The 13,163-nt window shown below is 52.8% G+C and overlaps 1 protein-coding gene across 1 annotated transcript in view; it reads right to left on the bottom strand.

Annotated features, from left to right (window-relative positions):
* The window catches only part of LOC138498538 (zinc finger protein 615-like), an 80,666-nt gene that overhangs the window by 44,339 nt on the left and 23,164 nt on the right, over positions 1-13,163 (bottom strand). The window contains exon 2 of the mRNA XM_069622320.1: positions 5,904-5,964. The gene's annotated coding sequence lies outside the window, so the exon portion shown is untranslated. The remainder of the gene's footprint in view (positions 1-5,903; positions 5,965-13,163) is intronic.

The raw sequence follows: 13,163 nt of genomic DNA, 5'->3' as shown, positions 1-13,163 counted from the left end.
TTACCTTTGAAAAAAATGCATTCAATGCTTTTGCCATTCAATGCTTTGTATTCGATGCAATGACTGGATACCCTCTCTTCTCCATCAATAAAGCATCTTGCATCATCCTGGGGTCAGCTAGTTGGACATCGTAACCCTGCCTGTGAACCCTGGCAACCGTTCGCATACCACTATGTCGCTCCCAGTTATGGAAAGGCATCCCTTTTGGCCCGTACCCAGTGGATTACGTTATTCACTAGGCCATCTTTATTTAGGTTCATGTCTCTGGCTCGGCGGTTTGGGCACATTCACCTTCAGCCTTCAGTTTGCGTCCCATTATCCTTCCCTAAGTGTGCTACAGCGAACACAGCACCGCTACAACCATCACATTGCCAATAGCCACGTGCCCCCCTTTTCCCCTCCATCCCACTGTTGCATACATCCTTACTGATTCTTGGCACAAACCGGTTACCAGTGCCGACAGTAATAGGACCTGAAAGAGGTAGCCCGAAATCAAAAGGAACATGTGGATTGTGTAAACTATCGATTATGGAGGAAACAGCTTAGCATGTACTGGCAGAATGTAGAGAAAAGGGATCATTATACAGGTCAGTCCTGGGATGATGCAGGGAAAAGGGATCATTACACAGGTCTGTCCTGGGAGGATGTAGGGAAAAGGGATCATTACACAGGTCTGTCCTGGGAGGATGTAGGGAAAAGGGATCATTACACAGGTCTGTCCTGGGAGGATGTAGGGAAAAGGGATCATCATACATGTCTGTCCTGGAAGGATGCAGGGAAAAGGGATCATTATACAGGTCTGTCCTGGAAGGATGCAGGGAAAAGGGATCATTATACAGGTCTGTCCTGGGAGGATGCAGGAAAAAGGGATCATTATCCATGTCTGTCTAGGAGGCTTTGTTAATCGTTAGGACAGTATCAGAGATGATAGTTTCTGCCAGCACTGCTTGAAAACCGAGAAGAAGGCACTGCACGCTGCTTTACACTGTGTATGGAAGCTGATGATTTATTAAGAAAACAGAATGACTTATCGTCTTAATCAGAATTAGCCTGAATCAATGGAAAAACAAATGTTAAGGTCCAAATGTTATTTTAGGAGCTCAAGTAGGAGCCATTGTGAATATTGCGGAAAGTTATGCTACATCATTAGTGATGAATTGCTATTTAGATTCGATGGAAATTAATGATTACATTAGTGATTTGTAGTTTTATGAGGAATTGTATTACATCCATGTTTTGTAATCATTTTTATATGTGTAAAGTCTAACATGAACTGATCACATGAATACATTATTTCATAAGAAGGGTACAATTGTTTTTTGCTTCTTTTAAAAGCAGTATTGGTATTTTATTTATTGAGCGCTTACAATGGTACAATAAAAACGAAGCACGATAACAAAAATCAATGATCAAGGCTGATTAGAGGAAAGAAAAATCCGATAGGTGACCTGAAATTTCCAGACAGAATGAGGTACAGGATGCATGGATAGAATGTGGAAGAGCGTTCCAATGGTCGGGTGCAAGAAGAAGAAAAGAACGGCATCGGGAAGCACAAGGCGGCCAAGGAACGACAGGCCACAGAGAGGACAGAAAACCGGCGGCCATTTTAAGCAAAGCTCCCAAGAGAGCAACACAAAAATATGTATTTCCCCTCATTGGAACAAGTAGGTTTACCTATATTTGCTGCCCATTTTCACACGCAATTGACTACATCATGATTTTACAGTGAGGCGAGTGTGAGTGATATTTCTGAAAACAAAATATATTGGTTCTAAAATATTTACGTTCCTCCCCAGCAGATGGTACCATAACTCCAACATCAAGTTACTCTGACCTAAAACCACGACTCTTAATGCTATATTTCACATAAAGGCTTTGACACATCAGTGTTAAAGTCCTTAACCAATGATGTCCATCCCTCGCCCCTTGTTAGGCAAGATTTGTATGCAGTTCCCTCTTGGAACACTACACACAATTCTGTCTACAGGTGGAAGCACACCCAACACTTAGTATAAGTCTGTACCACACCCTTTTGGTAGCGAGCTGAGCAGCCAGGCTTATCTTAAATGAGCTGTGAGCAGTAAAAGATGTTTGTAATTACAATCACTCAAATAGATTCTTACACAAATAGATTCTTACACAAGTTTTCTTGGTAAAACACTTCTTAATTTATTTTACAGTCCGTTCCAAAGCATTCACTAAGAAGAAGCAATTAATATCACACTCACATATAGTACAGTACTGTACTCCATGTTCTGAGGCATTTACACTACCATGAAGTAGGAGCAAAATGGCATTCAGGTTATTTCGATAGAGCAGTAAAAAGGCAAAAGTTATTAGAGAAATATACAGAAAGGATCACATATCACAATGTTCTAAGATAGTTCAGAGTATTTGAGTTTACCAGAAGGGCCAAGTCAATGGGGTAGAAGTCTTGTATAGGATACAACGGTTCTGGTTTCCAAACGTTTAAGTCTCTGTAAAGGTTCTCAGAAGTAGTTTGCGGACAAAAGAATCATTTGAGGGGTCACAGGCTGATCAGGCCTGAAAGTTGCAAAAGTTGTACGAACTTTTGTCATGTGAGATAAATTATCTCGATCGGGTTTGCACAGTACCTTTTAAATGAAGAAAAGCTGTAGCTGAGGCTGGTGTTCCTGGCAGTTACTGCACATCTCGTTGTTCCTGTGCCTCAGTCGTGGGGACATGCCCACAAGCTGGCAAAACATTGATTTAAGGTGGTAGTGCCTTAAAGTCCACAAGGTGGTTTCCTTCTCACTGGCTATCCGGTTTTCCACAGCACTCTGCAGAAAATTCTGCCAGTATGGAGACGGTGTCCAAGTGGCTTACGAGTTCATTGGTCCCACCAACTCAAAGGGAGAAGTCGTCCTTGAAGGGGCTTCTCTGTCGAGGGAGTTTCAGGCGATTCAGACCTGCAGCAGGGCTTCACCAGGCAAACCAATGGTCCAGGAGTTGCAGCAGTCGTCTTCCTTCGGCTCGTCTTCGGTTCTCTCGTTCCAGTGGTCGACTCTGCCTTCCAAGCCCCAGAGAACTGTCTTTTATCCAGTTCCCTCCCATTCATTCCAGCCTAGCTGTCAATCACCCAGCAGGGTGGCTGTCCTTGCCAGACAGCCAGCCGGCCGATCACGCCAGAGTGCATTCGGGTCTCCTAGGAGACTAAGCACAGTGAGTTTCGGGCACTTCCCTTACTTCCTGCCCACCCCAGACACTCAGGCGCCAGAGGCAGCCTTCAGTACTGAAGCCTGCCAAAGGCGATGGAACAAAGGGACCAAACCTGGTTTGGTGCGCAGACAAACACTAGAAGGACCTTTCTAAAAAGAAATGGTGAAAAAAGAAGACCGGGATCTGTTTTTACAGAGGGGGCTCAGACGCCATCTTGAAAAACATGGCTCCGGGGGATTTTAGCTACCGGAGCGTTTAAACGGTTTGCGGTCTGGAAAATCATGGTAATACCACTGGATGCTACATGAGTTTTCTAGACACAGGGAATACTAGGTACTAGGTATTCCCTCCAGCACTCAGCTATAAGGCAGGGTGGGCTGGGTCTAGGAATTTAAAAAGACTAGTAAAGTCAATTTAACTTTACATTCTCTGGGGAACAGAAGTTAATCCCAGAGAAGGTATTTAAACCTTGGGAGAGCCTGTAAGTCTTCCCTGTGTCACTGCACTGAGGGAGCTGTGTGACACACCAGAAAAGAAGATGCCTATGGAGTGAAGAGAAACTCCATAATCAAATAAAATACAGACAGTCCCAAAGGTTTAGCAAAAGAGCTGGATGGCTCTAAGGTAGAGGGAATTGGCACATTTATGACAATTCTCCCTAACACCCCTCCTGCCAGGATGGTCCAATATCAGGATTTTAGATCCCTCAAATAGCACATCCCGCAGAGGTGTGGCTGGAGTGTCCACCTTGGCCTCATATCTGGCATGCCACATGTACGGATGTCTGTGTGAATGTCCACGACAGTGCTGCATGCAAGTCCAGTCAAGCGTGTTCCACATCAATGGTGTGTGTTGCAATGCATAATGTGCACCAGCATGTGACGACGCACACATGTTTGCATGCCTGTGTCTGGACTTGGCCATGCGAGGGGGGTGAGACATGGATGCTTATGTCACCTTCATGGATATGCATGGTGTACATGTGCGTGTGTGAGTAGTGAGTGTGTGACTGGTCAACAACATGGATGCATGACACATGAGCATCACGATATGTGATTGACTGATGTGGCCTAGTTGTCCATGAGTGCACTGTGACGGAACGTCTACTGTTCGGTGATGTGTGTGCATGTACCATGATGCAGGTGAGGTTCAGTCCATCTTCTGATGTTCCCGCAGTGCCTTGACATGGATGCAATCTTATGACTGAATCATGCTGATGTGAGCAACAGTATCTGCAGGGTGTGAGCTGTGAGGACTTGATGAAGACCTAGGCCCAGTTGATGGAGCCACACCTTGGAGCTTCTCTCCCAGGGAAATTTGTGGGAGAATGCCTCAAAGTGGGTCGTCATCGGGAATGCACACAGGATGCTAGCCAATACGGGGTCCCAACAATGCCAGTTGGTAATTTCATCCCATTACTGGAGACAAGAAGTTAATAAATAAGGGATACAGATATTTTCAGGAGCCTGCAATACTCGGATCACCTGACTGTTCACGTGCGTGTGCAAGTGGCCATGTCACTGCCCTCGACTCACCGTCTTTCACAAGAGCGAGGGCTACCGTTTCAAACACCTCATGTTGTGACCCCTCTAGTGGGTGGGCAGGCAAGGGGAGTGTGCGTCTGTCATACTTCCATCGCCTCTACTGCATGCTCTCAATTACCCCCCCCCCCCCAGAAAGCTCATTCATTCATGCCTAGAAACAAAACAACACCCGCCAAAGTGCAGATCTGGTGGTCCGCTTCATTCAGCCCCTCCAGATTAAGGTTTTACCATCAATCCCTTGCTCCCCAGGTGATCAGCAAAGAGAACAACCAACACTAGATGTAGCTACCAATGTGCTTATTTAACTCATTTTTACAACTCCACTCCTCCGCCCCTATAGAAAAGTGCTGAGATCCACCATACAGGTCCAATAGCGAATTACCAATTAAGTTTAAAAGGACGGCACAGAAGAAAGGATTAACATAACATAATGTGCCTCATTACGACCCAGGCGGTAAGTTACCGCCTGGGCCGTACCCTTACCACCATGGTGTAAACTATGTTTACACCATGGTGGATGGCGGATTTACCGCCCCATTCCAAGGTGAGTGGGGCGGTAAATCCCCATTTCCCATTTACCCTTCCCCATTCCCATTTTTGCCCCATAGGGCATAATGGGAGTGGGGAAGGCGCAAATTACACCATGGTCCCTTAGCGCCATGGATTTTAACGCCTGCAAAAAGCAGGCTTTAAAAACACCATGGCGCAAAGGGACCTCGGATTCAGGCGTTAAGGGAAGGCGCCGTTTACGGCGCCGTTAACCCCTTAACGCCTGACTCGTAATGAGGCCCAATATGTGTATTTGTAGAGTGCACCCCGCTCCCCCACACACACTGGTGTATTTTGGTGTTATAGACAGAAGGTAACAGATGTTCATTGTTACACAACTCAGCGGCTCATTCTGTTAATCTTGGATGGAGGAAGGGTTGGGTGGACCTTCAGAGATTGAAGCCATTGACTACGAGATCACACACACACACACACAAACATGGATCCTTCCAGAGAATGCACTAGTCCACTGAGACACCAGTTCCAGGAAGAGGCAGGGGGGAGGAATGGAGACAAGACAGGAGAGAAGGGGACATGAGGGGTCCAGGAACGCAGGGTGGGAGACTAACCATCTCAGAAGCATAGAATAACCTGTGCAGACAAACAAACTACAGCAGTTACAGCATTTACCTTTTTGTGTCTGTGCTTCTTACGTTTTGCAGAGTAGGACGACACAATAGTGTGTTTAGATCTATAAATGGAAGACATTATTATGTTATTAATTAAATACTAACAACACAAGACATCCTAGGACGATATATAATCAAAACGTCCAAAGAGGAGCTTCCGTTCTCTACCTGTTTAGGAATGCACCCTCCATCACATACACAGAAGACATGATTAACTGGAGGTTTATGAAGAACAAGCAGAGACCACATAAATAACACTTGGCCAAAACAGAGGATCACTTTTTCACTAAAAGAGGAGTGAATAGTCGCCGGTCACTCACCTACAGTAAATGATTCCCCAATGATTCCTGAAGAGACATATTTCATGTTTAAAAACGTAGCATTTGAGATCCCAGGGAGTTAAAAAGGAGCCCATCCAGGCAGGACAGTTACTAGTCCAGTTGGTGCCCAGGGTGAAACACTACAATGAGCCACACTCGGCATGCGCGCCATGCCCAAACTACACCCCACAGTTAAGTAACTCCTACCCAATAACAATAAATCACTGCTCTACAAATGAAACAGGTTTTATTACATTACATTGCATGTCAAGCACTTTGCAAAACCGGAAAATGCTAGTCCGACCCCGTTGGCTGCTAAATGTGAGCTACAGAGGATGGATTCCCCAGGGATGGTGCAGATGGTGGGGAGCACTGTGTGCAAAAAAGTTATGATAGGAAGCAGGAGAGGCTGGGGTAGTAGCCTGGTCGGGCACTGGCACCATTCAGGTCTCCCGAGGACCTCACAGGAGGGTGGGTACAGAAGCCCTTAGTACAGTCCCATGTACAGCTGTAGAACCCTATGAAAGGACAATGCAATGCATGTTGTATGATAGGAAGCAGAAGAGGCCGAGGCAGTGGCCTGGCCGAGGCACCATTCAGGCCTCCCTGGGACTGACGCCCACAGCACAGTCCCATGTAGAGCTGTAGAACCCTATGAAAGGACAATGCAATGCACGTCGCATGACAGGAAACAGGAGAGGGCGGAGCAGTGAGCTGGCCAGGCCCAGGCACCATTCAGGCTTCCAGGGACCTCATAGGTGGGTGGGTACAGACTCCCACGGCACAGTCCCATGTAGAGCTGTAGAACTCTATGAAAAGACAATGGGCCTCATTCCGAGTATGGCGGTAAGGGATAGCGGCCACCGGTAACGAGACCGGTGGCGGTAATCCCTTACCGCCATACTCCGAGTTCCCTCTGCGCCCTCGCCCTTAACGCCTGCTTTGAGCAGGTGTTAAAGTCGAGGGCGCAAAGGGGCCTCCAAGCCAATAACGGTGACCGTAATGAACAGTCACCGTTATTTGCATCTTCCCCATTCCCATTGAGCCCTATGGGGGCTCATTCGGGAACGGGGAAGAGCCTTGGTGAATGGGGAATTACCGCCCCGCCAACCTTGGAATGGGGCGGTGATTCCGCCATCCACCAAGGCGCTGCCGGTCCGGGTACGGGATTGGTTAGCGCCGTACTCGGAATGAGGCCCAATGTAATGCACGCTGTATGATGAGAGGCGGGAGCAGTGACCTGGTCGGGCACTAGCCCCATTCAGGTCTCCCGAGGACCTCACAGGTGGGTGGGTACAGACCACGGTTTACAGTGATATTTTCGAATGGCATATTTTCGAATGCCATTTTGTTGACGCAATTTTGCCGAAATTTCTTTTCCGAATGTTTTTTTAATTTTATGTTTAAAATGGGGGGTTCCCCCCCCAAACCCCTGGTTTTTTTCTAACACTTGTTTTTACTTACCAAACAAAAAAAACACATTCAAAAAAAAAAATCTGCAAAATGTTTTTGACTTAATGGTGTGTCTAAAATATGTATGACTGATACCGACGCCCACAGCACAGTCCCTTGTATGATATGATATGGCATTTATAACGTGCCTATACACAAGTGTTTCAAGGTGCGTTGAGGCAAGGGAGGGGAAACAGAGGGAAGACAATCCTACTAGGCCAGGTGTCCTTCAGATCGCGCAAGTGCATGTGAAGGGGGAAAGTGCGGAGGGGACAGGCAGTACATGGGATAATAGAATAAATAACATTAAGTAAAAGTAAGGCCAGCAGGTGGCAAGTGCAGGGGTAAGTGCAGGCATCAGGTGTCAAGTGCTGGTAGTGGGACTGTAGGGATACAGAAAACAGCCCCTAAGTGCGGGGGTTGCCAGGAAGGCAGTGCCGGTTTGCGACTGGCGGGGTAGGAGACCTGGGCCCGAGATCAGAGGGTGGCCAGGTAACCAGTGCAGTTTCAGCTAGGAAGTCAACAGGGTAAAGCTGTAGAGCCCTATGAAAAGACAACGCAAGGCATGCTGGATGTTGTTTCTACGCAACGAGACGTGGCTTCTTACCTGCTTTTGTCCGCGCCCTGAGATCAACAAGGTAAGTACGGTAATGGCCAGTTCTTCTTGTTAGGGCGACACCAGAAACCCAGAGCCGGCAATTTCCATCTAACTAGATGAGCAGGAGAGGCCGGGGCAGTAGCCGGCCAGAGGCACCATTCAGGCCTCCGTGGGACCTCACATGTGGGCAGGGACAGACGCCCACAGCACAGTCGCATGTAGAGCGGTAGAACCCTATGAAAGGACAATGCAACGCACGCTGGATCTTGGTTCTATGCAATGAGACGTGGCTTCTCACATGCTTTTGTCCGCGCCCTGAGATCAACAGGGTAAGTACGGTAATGACCAGTTCTTCTCGTTAAGGCGACTCCAGAAACCCAGTGGCAGCGATTTCCATCTAACTAGATGATGTTCACCAGAATAAGCACCAATCAGCCAACCATTCCAACTAGGAGGCCGATTCATGGAATAATTAGCGCGGCGCAAGTGGGCAAAAACGTGCGAATCGCAGTGGAATAGCGAAAATCGCAGTGAACGTGCGAAAATCGCACGAAAAGCAGCGCACGTCGATTCATGGAAGGCCGTGCGCGAGAAAACCAGCGGATGTGCGAAAAAAAAGTGCGCGGCGCACGTTGGCGCACGTTGGCGCACGTTGGCGCACAGGCCATCTAACAGCGTGCGCCAGGTCACAGCGAAAATCGCACAGGCCACAGCGAAATTCGCACATAGCGCGGCGCACGCAATAAAAGTAGGCGGAACACGGGCGTAACACTCGGAATGGGGAACAACTTGCCAAAACGTGGGCGTCACGGGGGAAGTACAGGGCACAAGTGCGCGGAACGCCCACACGCTCGCCTACAACACGTATTCATGGAATAGAATAGGGGAAAAAAGCGCACGCTCAAACCAGCGCACAGGCACAAACACGACCGCCACAAGAAAGGAGGCGGTAGCGTCTCTGCGGCTGTAAGAAATGTGCGCCAAAAGGTGCGCCAACAAATAGCACCTATATACTGCCATGATGAATGCCTGAAGTTCCACACGCGATCGGGCCTGGGGGAGCGGGCTACATGTATTTCAGGGGTTCGCGTGAAGTTCCACACGCGATCGGGCCTGGGGGAGCGGGCTACGTGTATTACAGGGGTTCGCGTGAAGTTCCTCACGCGATCGGGCCTGGGGGAGCGTGCTACGTGTATTTCAGGGGTTCGCGTGAAGTTTCACACGCGAATAGCCTGGGCGCGTGTATTTCAGGGGTGCGCGGGAAGTTTTACACGCGATTTCTGCACGGTACGTGTATTTCAGGGGTTCGCGTGAAGTTTCACACGCGAATAGACTGGGCGCGTGTATTTCAGGGGTGCGCGGGAAGTTTTACACGCCATTTCTGCACGGTACGTGTATTTCAGGGGTTCGCGTGAAGTTTCACACGCGAATAGCCTGGGCGCGTGAATTTGAGGGGTGCGCGGGAAGTTCCTCACGCGATCGGGCCTGGGGGAGCGGGCTACGTGTATTACAGGGGTTCGCGGGAAGTTCCACACGCGAATAGCCTGTGCGCGTGTATTTCAGGGGTTTGCGGGAAGTTCCACACGCGAATAGCCTGGGCGCGTGTATTTCAGGGGTGCGCGGGAAGTTCCACACGCGAATAGGCTGGGCGCGTGTATTTCAGGGGTGCGCGGGAAGTTCCACACGCGAATAGCCTGGGCGCGTGAATTTGAGGGGTGCGCGGTAAGTTCCTCACGCGATCGGGCCTGGGGGAGCGGGCTACGTGTATTACAGGGGTTCGCGGGAAGTTCCACACGCGAATAGCCTGTGCGCGTGTATTTCAGGGGTTCGCGGGAAGTTCCACACGCGAATAGCCTGGGCGCGTGTATTTCAGGGGTGCGCGGGAAGTTCCACACGCGAATAGGCTGGGCGCGTGTATTTCAGGGGTGCGCGGGAAGTTCCACACGCGAATAGGCTGGGCGCATGTATTTCAGGGGTGCGCGGGAAGTTCCACACGCGAATAGCCTGGGCGCGTGAATTTGAGGGGTGCGCGGGAAGTTCCTCACGCGATCGGGCCTGGGTGAGCGGGCTACGTGTATTACAGGGGTTCGCGGGAAGTTCCACACGCGAATAGCCTGGGCGCGTGTATTTCAGGGGTTCGCGGGAAGTTCCACACGCGAATAGCCTGGGCGCGTGTATTTCAGGGGTGCGCGGGAAGTTCCACACGCGAATAGGCTGGGCGCGTGTATTTCAGGGGTGCGCGGGAAGTTCCACACGCGAATAGCCTGGGCGCGTGTATTTCAGGGGTTCGCGGGAAGTTCCACACGCGAATAGCCTGGGCGCGTGAATTTGAGGGGTGCGCGGGAAGTTCCACACGCGAATAGCCTGGGCGCGTGTATTTCAGGGGTGCGCGGGGAGTTCCACACGCGAATAGCCTGGGCCCGTGTATTTCAGGGGTGCGCGGGAAGTTCCACACGCGAATAGCCTGGGCGCGTGTATATCAGGGGTGCGCGGGAAGTTTTACACGCGAATAGCCTGGGCGCGTGTATTTCAGGGGTGCGCGGGAAGTTTTACACGCGAATAGCCTGGGCGCGTGTATTTCAGGGGTGCGCGGGAAGTTTTACACGCGATTTCTGCACGGTACGTGTATTTCAGGGGTGCCGGGGAGTCCCACATGTGATTTGACAGTGTGGGTCCTCCCAGGTGTACCCTGTACACCCTCCACGGCCCCTGCAGGCAGCCCACACCACAGGGGACTACCCTGCATCCCTGGTCATGTCCCGCAGGCAGCCCACCCAACATGGGCATGCCCCCCAGCAAAGGCACATGTCTCCTTGAACTAATGAACACCAACACATGTCCCCTTGCACCCCCACCCCCCAGCACTGTGGGGCACATGCCAGCAGTCCCCCACCCATGTCCAACTCATGTCCCCCACCACCCCCACCCCCCAGCACTGTGGGGCACCTGCCAGTAGGCCCCCACCCATGTCCAACTCATGTCTCCCACCACCCCCACCCCCCAGCCACCAGGGTCACCCTCCACCAGGGCCCCACTCATGTCTCCCACCACCCCCACCCCCCAGCACTGTGGGGCACCTGCCAGCAGGCCCCCACCCATGTCCAACTCATGTCCCCCACCACCCCCACCCCCCAGCACTGTGGGGCACCTGCCAGTAGGCCCCCACCCATGTCCAACTCATGTCTCCCACCACCCCCACCCCCCAGCCACCAGGGTCACCCTCCACCAGGGCCCCACTCATGTCTCCCACCACCCCCACCCCCCAGCACTGTGGGGCACCTGCCAGTAGGCCCCCACCCATGTCCAACTCATGTCTCCCACCACCCCCACCCCCCAGCACTGTGGGGCACCTGCCAGCAGGCCCCCACCCATGTCCAACTCATGTCTCCCACCACCCCCACCCCCCAGCACTGTGGGGCACCTGCCAGCAGGCCCCCACCCATATCCAACTCATGTCTCCCACCACCCCCACCCCCCAGCCACCAGGGTCACCCTCCACCAGGGCCCCACTCATGTCTCCCACCACCCCCACCCCCCAGCAGTGCAGGGTCACCCTCCACCAGGGCCCCACTCATGTCTCCCACCACCCCCACCCCCCAGCACTGTGGGGCACCTGCCAGCAGGCCCCCACCCATGTCCAACTCATGTCTCCCACCACCCCCACACCCCAGCACTGTGGGGCACCTGCCAGCAGGCCCCCACCCATGTCCAACTCATGTCTCCCACCACCCCCACCCCCCAGCCACCAGGGTCACCCTCCACCAGGGCCCCACTCATGTCTCCCACCACCCCCACCCCCCAGCAGTGCAGGGTCACCCTTCACCAGGGCCCCACTCATGTCTCCCACCACCCCCACCCCCCAGCACTGTGGGGCACCTGCCAGCAGGCCCCCACCCATGTCCAACTCATGTCCCCCACCACCCCCACCCCCCAGCACTGTGGGGCACCTGCCAGTAGGCCCCCACCCATGTCCAACTCATGTCTCCCACCACCCCCACCCCCCAGCCACCAGGGTCACCCTCCACCAGGGCCCCACTCATGTCTCCCACCACCCCCACCCCCCAGCAGTGCAGGGTCACCCTCCACCAGGGCCCCACTCATGTCTCCCATCACCCCCACCCCCCAGCACTGTGGGGCACCTGCCAGCAGGCCCCCACCCATGTCCAACTCATGTCTCCCACCACCCCCACACCCCAGCACTGTGGGGCACCTGCCAGCAGGCCCCCACCCATGTCCAACTCATGTCTCCCACCACCCCCACCCCCCAGCCACCAGGGTCACCCTCCACCAGGGCCCCACTCATGTCTCCCACCACCCCCACCCCCCAGCAGTGCAGGGTCACCCTTCACCAGGGCCCCACTCATGTCTCCCACCACCCCCACCCCCCAGCACTGTGGGGCACCTGCCAGCAGGCCCCCACCCATGTCCAACTCATGTCCCCCACCACCCCCACCCCCCAGCACTGTGGGGCACCTGCCAGTAGGCCCCCACCCATGTCCAACTCATGTCTCCCACCACCCCCACCCCCCAGCCACCAGGGTCACCCTCCACCAGGGCCCCACTCATGTCTCCCACCACCCCCACCCCCCAGCACTGTGGGGCACCTGCCAGTAGGCCCCCACCCATGTCCAACTCATGTCTCCCACCACCCCCACCCCCCAGCACTGTGGGGCACCTGCCAGCAGGCCCCCACCCATGTCCAACTCATGTCTCCCACCACCCCCACCCCCCAGCACTGTGGGGCACCTGCCAGCAGGCCCCCACCCATATCCAACTCATGTCTCCCACCACCCCCACCCCCCAGCCACCAGGGTCACCCTCCACCAGGGCCCCACTCATGTCTCCCACCACCCCCACCCCCCAGCAGTGCAGGGTCACCCTCCACCAGGGC

Source organism: Ambystoma mexicanum, chromosome 5q (genome assembly GCF_040938575.1).
Source record: "Ambystoma mexicanum isolate Mex_15411 chromosome 5q, UKY_AmexF1_1, whole genome shotgun sequence".
NCBI classification, from domain to species: Eukaryota; Metazoa; Chordata; class Amphibia; order Caudata; family Ambystomatidae; genus Ambystoma; species Ambystoma mexicanum.
The sequence above is the reverse complement of the archived record's forward strand: the minus strand, read 5'-3'. Positions and strand labels throughout refer to the sequence as shown.